Raw genomic sequence first — 14427 nt, forward strand, 5'->3', positions numbered from 1 at the left:
CAGTCTCGACTTTTCACTTGCACTTGTAAAATTTCCCTCTTGTTGCTGTCTGCTACCATCATTATTTTTGTCCTTTAAAAAGCTTCTTCACTTTTTCTTTTACTTTCCCTCTCTAAACATATCTCTGATTTTAACAACCTGAAACTGCCATTGCCCTGTAAAAATGAGTGCACGTTTTCACTGCTTATTTATGTTGCGTCCTGTTGACACCTTCATTAGAAGTCTCATCTTGCTCATCCTACAGGCATTACTAACATAGTTTATTTTGAATACCCTACTACTACTGTTATTGCCATTACTGTGACCACACTACATCATCTTCATTTCATTTCTATCCTGCCTTTCTCCTAGAAGAGGGACCCTTGTCTTGTTGTTAGTGTCATAATCATCACCTAAAGCAATGTTTCCCATACTTAGATACTCAGCTGTTCTTTGACTACAACTTCCAGAAATCCTGGCCAATACAGCTGGCGAAGACTTCTGGAACTTTTAATCCAAGAACATCTGGGGACCCATGGTTGGGAACCACTAACCAAAAGCACCAAAAAGTTATTGTTTCAGACTATAGCTCCCTAAATTCCCCAGCCATATGGCAACTGGCAATGGAGGATTTCTGGAAGCATCATTCAAAAAGTAACTTTTTCAACATCTGAATCATAACCAACAACTATGTTGTCGGTAGAGAAACTGAGAAAGTACATGTAGTTTAATTAAAATTGCCTAGGAAGTTAACGATACCCTTGAAATCCATTTCAGAAATACTGCTACTCCATCCGTCCTTTTCCCCTCCCCTTGCCGAGGACAAGAGACCGTGCCACTTCTTACATGCAAGGACTGCACACTATGGGGGAAAGAACTCGTCCATTTTTATACAATTTTGTAGCATAACATTACTTAATTATAAATCAAATGTGGCAGTGTTTACACAGCAAGAAAGGCATGGTGAGCCACAGAGATATAACACAGGGCATCTTCCACTAAATAATGTTAATTGGACAAGCACTGTGATTCTGTACAACTGTAATTCCAGTGAAATTAAACTTCTTCATGATACACTATTTCAATAAGCTACTGCACATGTTAAATATGAGTTGCTACCTCTCTTAAATTAACCAGCTCAACCTTGCAAGAAAGTTTCACAGTTTTCTCATTTCCCAACTTTGCAAGTGTACGTAGGGTCAGTTCCCATGATCAGCTAGGGTGGTATGTATCAAGCGATAATGTTATCAGCGATAAGCTTGTTGCCATTGATGGATGCTGTATTCCCATGATAAGACAGTACTATTGGTGGGAGTTGGTTTGTGATAGACATTTGACACAGATAAGCCACTGCAAATGAGCTACAGTTATCATGGGGGCAACCATAGTTGTATGAAGCTATCGTCAGAAGGTGCTGGCTGCAAATGTGTCTAGTTTAGAGTTATGCTTTCTATTTTTCAACTCTGAACTACAAGGGAATGGAGGTACTGGAGAAATATGCAAACGTCTTCAGAGGTTCAGTTCTACCAACTATACATTAGTTTTTACTGGATGAGCTGGGAATACATCTCAGAAGAAGTATTTTAATCTGTAGTTCTTTGGATATGAAAAGAAAGCAGGGCAAAAAATATCCATTTCGTTGTAGGGTACCATGTTTACAAAAACATAGTTCCAGGCTTGGCCCATTTCTCAAACTTCACAATTATAAAGCCCTGTGTGAGGTTGTGTAGGTGCGTATGTGCACAGCTCTTAGAGAACCTGTTAAGTTCTTTGAAACAGAAGTAAGTGGCTTGCAACATTAAAAATTAAGAGACAGATTGCTCTCCACTTCATTGGTGTCCATGAGGATCAGATCCATGTAATGACAACTGTTCAGCTCTGCACATCTAGCCTGATCTGTATGTGAAGGAGGTAGTATTTCTGAGCAGGCAGTGCTGGAGAACCTGGATTTCTTCTCCTATCCAGCAAATGAAGCTTTCCCTCTACTGTCGATTTTGTGAATTGTATAAGTATTTCCCATGGCTCCCTGCTGCTGATCTTTTTTATGTCATTATTGCTGGGACCTATAAAATAGAATAGCATTTTGAAATAGTGCCCCCTAAATGAGTTTTTGGAAATTTTACATCTCTAGAGAGAACTTAAGTACATTAAGTCCCATACCTCTTTCATTAAGGTCTTCGTGTTATATAGTTTGAATACCATGTCATAGACATATTATTTATCATTGTAAAAGAATATATTCCACACTCCATTTTTTTTTTCAAATTTTCCAGAAAAAGAATGGCTTTGTGTGTGGGAAAACGGGAAAGAAACCTGTTTATTTCTGTTTTTCCATTTTGTTTCTAGGCCTTTCTATCTCTAGAAACAGGCCTATTGTATGGTAATCACCCTCATACCAAACTGTATGTCAGTTTTTTGTTTTTTTGTTGTTGTTGGTTTTTTGGGTTTTTTTTGCATTTCAATAATTTCAATTGCTGAATTTCAGTCAGTCAGTCAGTCAGAAACCTTTATTGGCATACTGAGTACAGTAAAACAGACAAATACAATAACATACAACTAAAATGTTCACTGGATAACGGGTAGGAAGGGCCAGCCAAGAGCATATTTAAGGGCTCTTCATTCTGCGAGACCGTGCTACGACGTCTCTGCATGATGGCATATACGTATCTGGCAGTTGACAGGGTAAGTTCCTTAATATTGCCACTTAGAAGATGCTGCATTTTCCTCATATCATCCCATCCGGAATGGGAGGAGAGAAAAGCGCACAGATGGGACAGGCGAATATCCTTGTACAGAGTACAGTAAAATAGCATGTGCTGCAGGGATTCAACCACTCCCTGACCACACGGGCAAAGTCTCAGTTCTATTGGTAAACCCTTGTACCTGCCCTGCACTATGTTCGATGGTACTTAAGGTCTTCTCTTTAAATCAAGGGAGGGCGATATGAGTCACATATGGCCCCAAAAGCCTGTTTCCCAGCCCCCAAACCCCTCAGCGCCATCTGTGCACCATTAGGCCAAAAAGGGAAGAAATGCTTTTTAACCATAAAATAATTTTTTTCATGCAACAGGAGATGTCCAGGAGTCATTCCTTCCCCCCCCCCCCGAAGGAGCAATGGACACCCTCCTACTTTCCCAAACTCCAAAGGCCTCTCCAGATCAAAACTGGTAATAGATGTCTGGTGACTTCCAAATCTCCCTTTCCCCTTCTGGGCCTGGTGTGCAGACCTCTGAGGGTGCTGGCAGTGAAACTTTCCCCTCCGGATTGCCCAAGTGGGACCACCCCCACTATAGCCTGAAATATTGTGAGAACAACTATAAACATATATTGCTTCACAAACTTCAAAACATGGTGAAACAAAATACCATAAATAAAATAAAATAAATAATGGCTGCTTACATTTTATTTTATTTTATTTTATTTGGAAGCAAAGTAATTTTCTCAAATGTCCCCATGACTTTACAGTAAGTACATTCAAATCACCAGAGTTGTGGTGATCTTCTATCCTTGTAGATAACAGAGGCAGCTTCATGATTAATTGCATCTTGATTCCATTCAACAGACGGCAGTGTCTGCTAGAATAGTTAATGGCTGCTGCCTGGTTTATTGCAATGCTGTTTTTTCAAACCTGATTAGCAACTGAATAACTGAAAACTGATTGATGGATCTACAGCCTCTTTACAGGGCCATTAAAAGTATTACAAAACAGAGTGTACATATTTTTACTCTTTTTTCCCCCCCAAAGCTGATGTATTGGAAAGTAAGGCAAATAATTTAAGTTTAAAACTGAAGCATAAGCTAAATTAAAATTGTAATAAAGCTTCATCAGGGATTTTATTCTATTCCACTCCTTTTCACAATGTAAATTATTATTTTTTTTAAACTGTGATCATGAGAATATTAATGGTAGGGAGGAAAATTTTACAGCACAATTCTGTGCATGCTTACTCAGGAGTAAGTAAATCCCTCTGTACTCAGTGGCTCCCTTGCAGGTGTCCATGGGATTGCAGCCACATAGAACAAAAATAAGACATATTTCATTTGTAATATCATCAGCCACCCATTCCTCAGCAGCATCAAGAATGACTGGCATGACTTATCAATGCCTTTTCCTGTTGTTGAACACCAGAGCGCATTCTTTCTGGTCCCCAATGTCATGCTGCCACCTAGAACTGTAACTCAACATGAGATAAAATTGTTTCTTTTGTCATGTAACTAACTTTTTTGTTACTTTTACAGTAATGGGAGGAAAGGGAACTTCTACATGGTTGAAGTGCTGGCTCACAAGGTGTGCTGCCTAATACGTTCTTGAGGGTGCTAAGCAGACAGAAAGGAGAGGCTGTTTTGCTTCACAGGCCAGTAGCTTTAAGCCTTCAGATGGTTTTATTGAGGTACTTTTTTTAAGCTACTGTTGAGAAACAGTAAAGAGCCACTTTAAAAATAATTGTAATTAAATATCCTGCGCTTGGAGTTATACCTGATTACCTTTCTAAAATAATTTCCCCAGTCCTTCTGAACTCTCATGAGGAACATGAAGCAATGGCCTTCAATGGCGCTTTTGCCTGTCTTGGCTTAGGATGTCATGGGCCCCTGTTGTTGGAACAGGTTGTTGTCCTGACAGAGTGGGACAGAACTGTGGAGGCTTCTCAAGCCATCGAGAAGGTAAATTGCCTCATCTCCGACTGCAAGACTGAGGCAGCCATTTTCTTTTCGACCCTTTATGATTTGTGCAAACTGCACAAAACCTCTCTAGTCAAGCCAAGCACCACACAGGAAGTGCAAAAAGGACAGCCTGCCTGCACAGAAAGAGGCAAAAAGTCATAGACTCATTGAGCTTATTCTCTTTCCTATTAACTGTTAGGTTTAAATCCTAACATTCAGATCTGTTTATTGGCTGATTTTCCCATGACGACAATGAGTCCTTGATTATGTTTCTAAACAAGAAATGATATACCCACTAGTTTGGACCTAACACTTAATCATATAAATTGTAGACTCGCTGAAATGAATTGAATTTAAATTAGCATGGTTAACTTAGCTTGATTCAGTAAGTTTACTTGAAGTCTAGATCCAGCCCATCTTAAGTAAGGAAAAAAAGGCAGCATGCATAGGAAAACTGGGAGGGGGAGGAGAAAATCACCAAATATCATACAAAAAAGAGTGTGAGAGATTAAATTTATGTCTCACAAACCAGAAAATATCACAGTCAGCAGATCTTTTGTTTAGCGAATAAATTGTTAAGCAAAACAACAATTTGTGCAATTAGTATGCAGCTAAGTCACTGGGTTGTTTTTGTTTATATATGGTTTATGTGTTTACAGATATATAGATAGACATATACATATATTAAATCTGAATTAAACTTGGGCATGTGTGGTTAAATACCTAAAATATGTACGTGATTGCCTACCTTATTAGTATGCATTTACCACTACTGAACACTTAAGCTAAGTAATTAAATATGTAAATGGACATTTGAAAACATGAATGGAAATTTGTAGACAAATTTATAATACCTGTTCTATTTATGCATTGACAGTAATTGTGCACTCACATTAGGTCTCTGAATTAATACATTTGCTATTTCAAATGCTGACTTTCCATCAGGCTGGCCTTCACCCCACAGACTGTGAAGATCAGTCATTATAAATAGTCCTTTGGAGCAGCATTTCACACAGCAGTGTGTGAAATTTTTTTGGCTAAAAATGTCAAGCTACACAGTGGATGAAGTTCAGGGACCTACAGAGCAGAATTAGTATCAAGTCCCCCCACAGTACACCACCCTTATTGTTTGTTCTCCTCAACTAACACTTACTGTCTCAATAATTAATTCAGAGACACTGGCAAGAGAAAGAATTAAAAATCCCCTTTACTCTCAGTTCTGAATAGATCAAAACAAACAGCATGTTGTAGAAAAATAATGACTGATTACATGGACAGAGTCTAATATCTAACTTCATGAATGACTCACTACAGGCATACCTCAGTTTATGAAATTAATGCATCCTCCAGGATGTTACATAATGCCGAAATTTCATAAACCAAAATGCGGATTGTGCTAGAAACAGGGGCGGCACTAGAAACCTCCAGGCACAACGTGTCCTGGGGAAACCCTTTCATACAGCGGAGGGAAAAAGAGGGAAAAATTGTAAACAGGAGCATTATTTTCTATGGATTTCTGTTTGTAAACCAAAAATTATGTAAACCAAGGTTTTTGTAAACCGAGATACTGCTGTACATGGCATACATACTGACTAACAGAGCACTGAATACATATTGTCTAAAAAAGTGCAGGAAAAGAGAGAGAGAGAGCGAAAGAGATTTGAGGACAATGGTTTCAAGTTATTACCTAGTTATTTAAGTCAGGAAATCAATAATACCTGTGCAAAATCATGCATTTTAACTATGCCGAACTGTAGTTCAGAGATACTGTATTTTCCATGTATAAGACACCCTCATGTATAAGATGCCCCCAATTTTCTAATCCAAAATTAAGAAAAATAAATGGGGCTTAGCAAGTGTAGGGGGAAAGAGATCAATCGTTTAATCCCTGCTTTCCCCTCCACTTGTTTTTGTTCTCTCCTCAGCTTACTTCCATGTATAAGATGAGCTTCAATTTTTAGTCTAAAGATTTTATACAAAAGTATAGTCTTATACATGGAAAAATACAGTATACTGCAACACACAAATAAATCAAACAGAGCTTTGGGAAAACTGGTTTCAAAACATAATTATCTGCCCAGGGATCTGTGTGGGGACTTGGTAGTATCCATGCCAAATTCCATGTTTCTAGCTCTTACCATGTTAGAGATCTTTTGGGACAAATATAACCAACCAACAAAAGTTGCTCTAGGGCAATTCATTTCAAACTGTGTATGCTGGGGTATCCATGAAAAACATTGTGTTTCTGGTTCTTACCATTTTGGAGATAGTTTAGGATGAACAAATAAGCACTCTCTCTCTCTCTCCAGGAAATATTTATAAAATAAGCTTTTGCCAACTGCAGGCCTTCAGACTGCTTATGCAATCTTGTTTGGCACTTCCTCTCTAATGTTTTGAAAATCAAAGTCAAGTTTTAAAAGTACACTTGCCATCCAATGCCATTCAAATGGGAATATCCTTCCCTTCTTGCACCTGCTGCAACCCTTTCTAGCACAAGATAGAAAAATAAGAAAACCATAAATCAAAAACTGCCTCTCTGTTCCAGTGGGGCTTCCAGCCCTATATGGAACATGGCTTTAGGCAGCACAGGAGTGCAGAAGAAAGTGATGAAGTAAGGGTGGCTGATTGTGGGAGAAGTACCGTAATTGGATCCAGCAGAAGGACGCCACTGGATTCTGGCTTACATAAATCGATTCCTGGGAAGATTAAATGGCAGAATGCATGTACAACAACATGCATTTGCTGTTGATACATTTAAATAGCTAATAGGTTCCTCTATAATCAATGCTAAAAAGCACTGATTGGAAGCAAACAAGTTGCCTGTTTTCCAGTTTATTTTGAGAAAACCCTGCAGTGGAAATAGGTATTATACCACTGGACATGATGTGCGAGTGTTTTGCTATTCAGACAAAGGTACAGTCTGTACATGAGCTCTGAAAGTAATGCATAAGTCAGACAGTTTTCAAATGTCTTGTTTCTGCGCTTGCTATGAAGTACAATAAGGCTTTCACTCGCCTCCTTCCACTTACCCACTGTTGTCTTTCCTAATTCTGCCATGTCTTTACCCAGTGACCAGAGTCACATGTAAAAGTAGGTAAAGCTGTGTTCTTTTCAAGGCAGACAAGAGTTCTTTTGGAATTGATAATGATCACACCCAGGGAGCAAACTGTTTAATAAAGAGACAAGAGATGGTAAAGCAGAAAGCTTATGCAAGGAAACAAGGAAGTAGAGAGAAACCTCCTGCCCCTTCTGCGTGCCGGAAGCTCTGAAAGGATGATGTTGGGCAGCCCCTGGAAATATCATTTGCACAGCGCCATCCAGAGTCTGGTCTACACTGAGACTCAGCAATGGGCAAATTCTAGGCACATGCTCAATAAGCACATTTCTGTTATCCTATTTCTTAGATGTTTATATTTCACTGAGAGGCAAAATGACTGGGAAAAAAAAAGAACAGGTATCAAAAGATTGCAGAGTTGGATGTCAAAGCATAACACCTACTAAGTCTGTCCAACTTGGGTATGACTTATCTCTTTTCAAACTTCTTACCCTAGAACACCTGGAGTAAACAACTTGGTACCTCGTCAAGTATCCCTGGTAATTCAACTGGATAAGATTGGTTTTCTGCCAGTTTCCAGCATCTGAAATCTTCTTTAGTAACTTCTTATGCCTTGTCAGGGTCCAGGAATAGCCTAAGCATTTTGCACTATCTTAAGCAACGGACACAGAGAGGAATAATGCTGCATGCCATGCTAAACCTACTTACCATTCTTTCCTATGAACACTACAGGTTGGGGTACTTGAATTCCTTCTTCATGTTTTGCCCAGAATAGGGGTATCAAGGCTGGGAAACTCTTATCCAACTTTGTTCTGACCATTGAGAATTTTTCCCCACTTGGTCCATCCCTAGTCCAACTTGAACCTTAGCCAGCTGCAATCTATAATTAGATACTGACGTAACTGGTTGTTCCTACATCGTGGCATGAAGATGGATACTGAGACACTTGGCAAAGAGGAATGACAAGGGGCAATGGAGACTCAGATAAGTTGCTGCTAAGCCTCATCCAAATTTAGTATGCGTCTGACAAGACTGATGGGCCATATATCCTATGACTGGAAATTAAAGCAGCAATGCTATAAGAAGTACTGTAATAATGAACTGAGTGAGGGGAGGAGCAGAGGTACTATTGCTCCTTTTAAATAATTGCTTGTTTCATCCCTAGATTGCAGCTCTCAGACCTGTTTCCTCCTTCCGTATGGAAACCAATCTTCCTTCTCCCTTTTTGAGAGAAGGATGGACAAATGTAGGGGTCTTTTCCCCATGATGGCTACCGATCCAATGCATGGAAGCGAGTTGTCATTCAGGAACTACATCTAGGTCCTTTTTGTTTTGTCCTGTCCTTTCCAGAATGGATTACCTAAAATGAGAGATGTAACTCTCTTTTTTTGCTTTTTAGCTTACTAAGAACATCCAGAAAAAATTACTCTTACTCTCAGAAGGGCATAGCAAAAGTCTACTGAACTCTGCCAGTACAAATGCCAATAATGTTAAACCTCTATCTGATGCTAGATGCAATGCTACTTCAACCTGATCCCCAACCTCTGGATGAACAGAAAGCATTCCACAGCTATGGTCCAAGCCTGGCATTCTAGGTGATACCTCAGTTTCCTCAGAGGAAGGGGCGAAGACCAGAGCAGAAAGCACAGTTCTTTTTACTTGAAAGATGCAGAGCTTTATTCGCCCTGCTTCCCAAAGCTTGACCTTGAAATAAAATAGGTATTTTAAGCTGAATACATTGAGATTACTTCCTGAGCGATGCCCCCCTTTCCAGTGTTATATGCTTTCTCTCGTTACCCACAACATAGTGATTAGTAATGGTGGAAGCAGACATTCAAAAAAAGCACGTGGATTATTTTAAATTATTATATGCCTTCCTACTTACAATGTAAGTAATTAAATTAGTACAGCTGTGTACAAAGCTAGTCATAAATCTGCATTAGGTTGCTGGATCTCTCTTAGTGGATATCCTTGGCGTGAGGCTCAGATTAATATTTATGGCTCCACATGAATATCTTGTACTTGGCTTTATAAACGTAGCTTGGAGGACACCAACAACCGTGCTCCAATTTGTAATGCCTTCAAAAAGTGCATGTTGATCCAAGTCCAAAATTGTTTTCAAATATGAATATATTCTGGAGACAGAGAGAGGGAGGGAGGGAGGGAGGGAGGGAGAATTATATATATATATATTTGTAATTCTCCCTCCCTCTGTTCTCCCCAAAACTGTTGTGAGAGAAGGAAAATTACAAGGGATTCTTTTAAAAGAAATTATAGCCTCTACTTCCAGATGAAATGCTTTTAGATAGGAATGTAAAAGATGAATATATGTATGTGCATTTTCTCTGCACTGCAAAGGAGCTCTTCATACTTTTATCTTGTACATGAGAAAAGAGTTTGTCCTTGCTAAATTGAGTTGTTGTGCCTGGTATTATCCAGGATGCAAACAAACATAGATGATCAAATGTATGTAACAACCCCAAAACTATTATACCATCGTTCCAGTTTAATTTTTACTTCCACAAAAATGTAGGTTACAAAAAGATGACTTGGGGGCATCTTCTCAGTGGTTTAGTCTCCCTCTCTCTCTCTCTCCCTCTGATGTAAAGAGACTATTTTAAATGCTCGCCTTTCTTCCATCACTTCCATTTTAATGAGAGAGGTCCACCTTTCTGCAATCTAGCCTTCATGTATTCTTTCCTCTACCCCAATTCAAAATGCCCTCAAACAGTTTCCATTCCACTCACTTTTTTTCTTCTTTTGCCATTTTTCCTGCTTATATATTGGAACCTTAACTTCGGCTATTGTTCTTTTTAAACCATGACAAAGCCTCTTTCCCTCTTTTCTCTGGCTCTACGTTCACCTGCTGTCAGCTTGAGTTATTCCACTGCCAGTACTGCCACCGTACTACCCTAAATGCACTGATTTCATCTGACTCTGGAAGCTAACAGGGTTGAGCCTGGTAAGTCTTTGGGTGGGAGACCACCAGGAAACCCTGGGGAACAGCTGCTGCCAGATGAAGCTGCAGTGCTGGCCTAGATGGACCAATGGTCTAACTCTGCAAAGTGACTTCCTCTGTTCCTGACATGTGCCTGTTTTCTATCTATGACATTGTTATTGTTTAGTTGTTTAGTCGTGTCCGACTCTTTGTGACCCCATGGACCAGAGCACGCCAGGCACTCCTGTCTTCCACTGCCTCCCGGAGTTGGGTCAAATTCATGTTGGTAGCTTTGATGACACTGTCCAACCATCTCATCCTCTGACGTCCCCTTCTTCTCTTGCCTTCACACTTTCCCAACATCAGGATCTTTTCCAGGGAGTCTTGTCTTCTCATGAGATGGCCAAAGTATTGGAGCCTCTGTTTCAGGATCTGTCCTTCCAGTGAGCACTGAGGGTTGATTTCCTTCAGAATGGATAGGTTTGTTCTCTTTGCAGTCCAGGGGACTCTCAAGAGTCTATGACATAACTGAGAGTAAAGATAGAGACATATATTTTTCACGCTGTGGGGATCATTTGAAAAGGGCCTCTTATTATGTTCATTCCATAGGTAATTTTTTCTCTAAGACGCAAGCTGTAGGAGGACAGGGGATGGAAGAGTTTGCAACAGGAGCTGCCTGGGTGATGATGGGGGGTTGACCTTGATTTCCGATGCCTAGGTAGCCCAGACACACATGCACTCACCCATCTACATCAGTTTTGCATGTTTTCTTCAATATATCCTCCAACACCATTTCTTACAAACAGAAACACTAAATGAACAAACAATTGTATAAATATGTGTTGTTAAAGGAACACAAACATACATACATCCAGACTTAGACAAATACGTAGACAATTAGCTTCTATGGCAGACTCCTAAAATAGCAGTAGTTTATGGGCTGGGGGAGTGTTTGCCACAAAATCTTTTGAGAGGAGAACCCCTTCTCCACACATGATCTGCCTATGCATTAACAAGGCAGTTTTGTTCAGCCAGTTTACAGGCATCAATAACTGTAGGAAGGAACATGGCAATGATATAAACAGGGATGCCAAGAATTAAATTTCTTATTCTCATCTATTTTTGCTTCCATCCAAGATTAAGACAAAGTGCTCTTTGTCCTCTCACAGTTTATCTGTAATTTGCCCAAAATATCTCTAGTCTCCTTCTTTCTCATTATCAAAAAAAAAAACATTGACACAGTAAACACAGAGGACTAGTTGATTTTTTTAAGAAAGAGATTGTGACCTCTACATGTCTCTACAGGATAGCTGGATCTTCCCTCCTCCTTATTTGAACTCAGGGAGATGATGAGTTTCTTAAATCAACAACATTTGTTAACTTGGAGGGTAACGTATCAACAACAACTTGCAGCAGTTCATAATCAACCTTACTGCTCTTGAGACTGATTATCTTCCTTCCTTAACAGTCTATTCTTTGTTTTCTGTTCTCTGCCCTTTTCTCCACTCTGGTCTTCCCAAACTGGCTGAAAGGGTAGAAACCATCCAGCCTGACATGGGATTTGGCAGCAAGCATGTACGATAGATTCATCTCCCAGCCCAGTTTGTTGTAATTTCTTCCACCCCCTCCTGTCCCCCTTGGAAGGAGGAGACAAGATACCCTTCTCTTGAGTCTGTACATAGAAGGAAAGTCTTTTTCAGTAGTTCAATCCAGTGCCCTCCAGCATCACACTCTCTGCTCCACCTCTCCCCCCCCCCCATAAGAGGATTTGGGGAGGTGTATGACTTCACTGTCTTTTTACTTCATCCCTAAGGATCTGGAACAGTACCAACTCTCCAGTCCACAAATCCACCATGGTTACCCACTCCCATCCCTGTGGTAAACTGGGTTCCTTTATCTTTTCAACTTCACCTGGGCAGGATTTTGTAACAATCCCCCACAGTATCCTGCCAGATTTCTCCTTTTTCTACCTATCCCTTCCCTTTTCTTTCTTTTTCCTTCTCTGGACTGTTGTTCTCTTCCTGGGCTTTCTACTATTCCCAGGCTTTCTGGCCTCACCAGTGAGACATCCTCCTCCAGGGCTCCCCTCATGTGTATGGGGCAACTAGAAGCTTGTATTCCCATTGCTTCTGGGGGGGAAAGGGGGGTGGCACACTCACAGGGGTGTTAGCTTCCGTGTTTCCCTCCTTACAAGGACTTTCTTTGAACAAAGCAGTAATCATTTTTATTTTTGGTCAATTTGTGCTATTTGTGAAGTTTATGAATTGCCCATTTCTGTACCAAAAAAACAGTCAGTTTTACACAGAATATGCATTTGTACAAATTATTCATATTATTAATTATACTAATACCTTAATTTTCATTAAAAACTAGACAGTTCCTCAACATTTTCAGTGGTGAGGAGAAGAATGTTGCTGGTTCTCATCCTTGCTTGTCTGAAGACTGACGTTCTTCAATAAAAGGTAACAACAGGTAAAGTACCAAGAAATCTAAATATATATGGAAGAACATGGTGTAAGGACAACCTTGACATAGGTAAAAATGTTTTCCATTCAGTTTGTAAAGCTGGGGTCACTTTCTGGAAAGGTCCTGGCCATGAGTTTTCTTTTTGTATCAAGTCTATCACTGCCCTTGGTTGCCACAAAATTAAAATTGGAACTAGGGCTGCCCACATTATTAATAAGTTTATTAATATATGTAGTCACAGGAGGAAACCATGGTTGATCTTGAAATGTGGACCCATTTATTTCTTCATTACTTTTTTTTTACATTTTAAAATCACCCAATAACTCCACCTGTTTGAACGATATACAAATATATATTGAAATAATAAAATATGTGGGGGTGGGAGAATAAAATGATGAGATAAAGCTGCAAGAAAACAAAACCAAAATAATACAAAGCATACAGATGTACAAGAGAGATGGGCAACATCCAAAGATTTGAGGACTACACTCACTGGAGGACCACATTCCCCATGCTCTCCTATCCCACAGATATTTTTCATTATATAAGACTTCTTAAAGCCGAAAAAGCTCCCTCATGAACTTCTACTGTCCAAGCATTTTTTGCCTTCTGCCCTCCCTAGAAAACACAAGGGGCCTTTCCAAGCCACTTAAAAAAGAAATAACAAAAAATAAATATGTGGCATGTGGGGCGGGGGGGGTGTTTCCTAGCTCACATTTAAAAGCACTAAAACATTTTTTCTAACATGCCTGAGAAAATAGAAAGTTTGTATCTAATGCTGGGAAAAGACCAGAATGTGGAGATCATCTCCAAAATATTCTGTTGCATTGGTAAAAGGCAGGAGAGTCCCCTGTTCAAAATACAGGAACTGACTGGATTGTCAGATGACTTCTCTATTCATAATGAGACTTGAAGGCAGCAAGGTAGGCTGCTAGAAGAGAGTGCAAGCAACCTATGGGACTTGAACAGTTCTGTCATCTAACTGCTACACAGTGCACCCACCACATCATGCTGCCTAAGGGCCATAATGAAGAAGTTTCTAGGTAAGTCTCTCTGTTGAGTTTGTTCCACAGTTAGATGCTGCTCCTGAAAAATTTGGGCAAAAGCCTTCTGAAGTGAGATAGAAAATCAGGTGATACAGACTTACCAATTAACCTTGCCTCCTTTGTGCTGGACAAACCCAGGGCCTAAATAGACATGGCACCTTCTAGAAAAGGAAATAAATGAGTATGTATATGTATATTGAAAGAAATATACATAAAAATTAGCCAGAACTGATTTACATTGGAATGCATGGGTGCTGATAGAGATATTGGCCCAAAACATA

General features: G+C 39.7%; 1 long non-coding RNA gene across 1 annotated transcript; it reads right to left on the reverse strand.

Annotated features, from left to right (window-relative positions):
- Positions 1-2666: 2666 nt before the first annotated feature.
- Positions 2667-14307, reverse strand: LOC140705439 (uncharacterized). Its single transcript, XR_012084824.2, has 2 exons — positions 14248-14307; positions 2667-13123 (listed from the first exon to the last, which is right to left on the reverse strand). It is a non-coding gene; the product is annotated as an uncharacterized LOC140705439 (long non-coding RNA).
- Between the last annotated feature and the right edge of the window lie 120 nt (positions 14308-14427).

This window comes from Pogona vitticeps, chromosome 3 (assembly GCF_051106095.1).
Source record: "Pogona vitticeps strain Pit_001003342236 chromosome 3, PviZW2.1, whole genome shotgun sequence".
Lineage (NCBI taxonomy): Eukaryota > Metazoa > Chordata > Lepidosauria > Squamata > Agamidae > Pogona > Pogona vitticeps.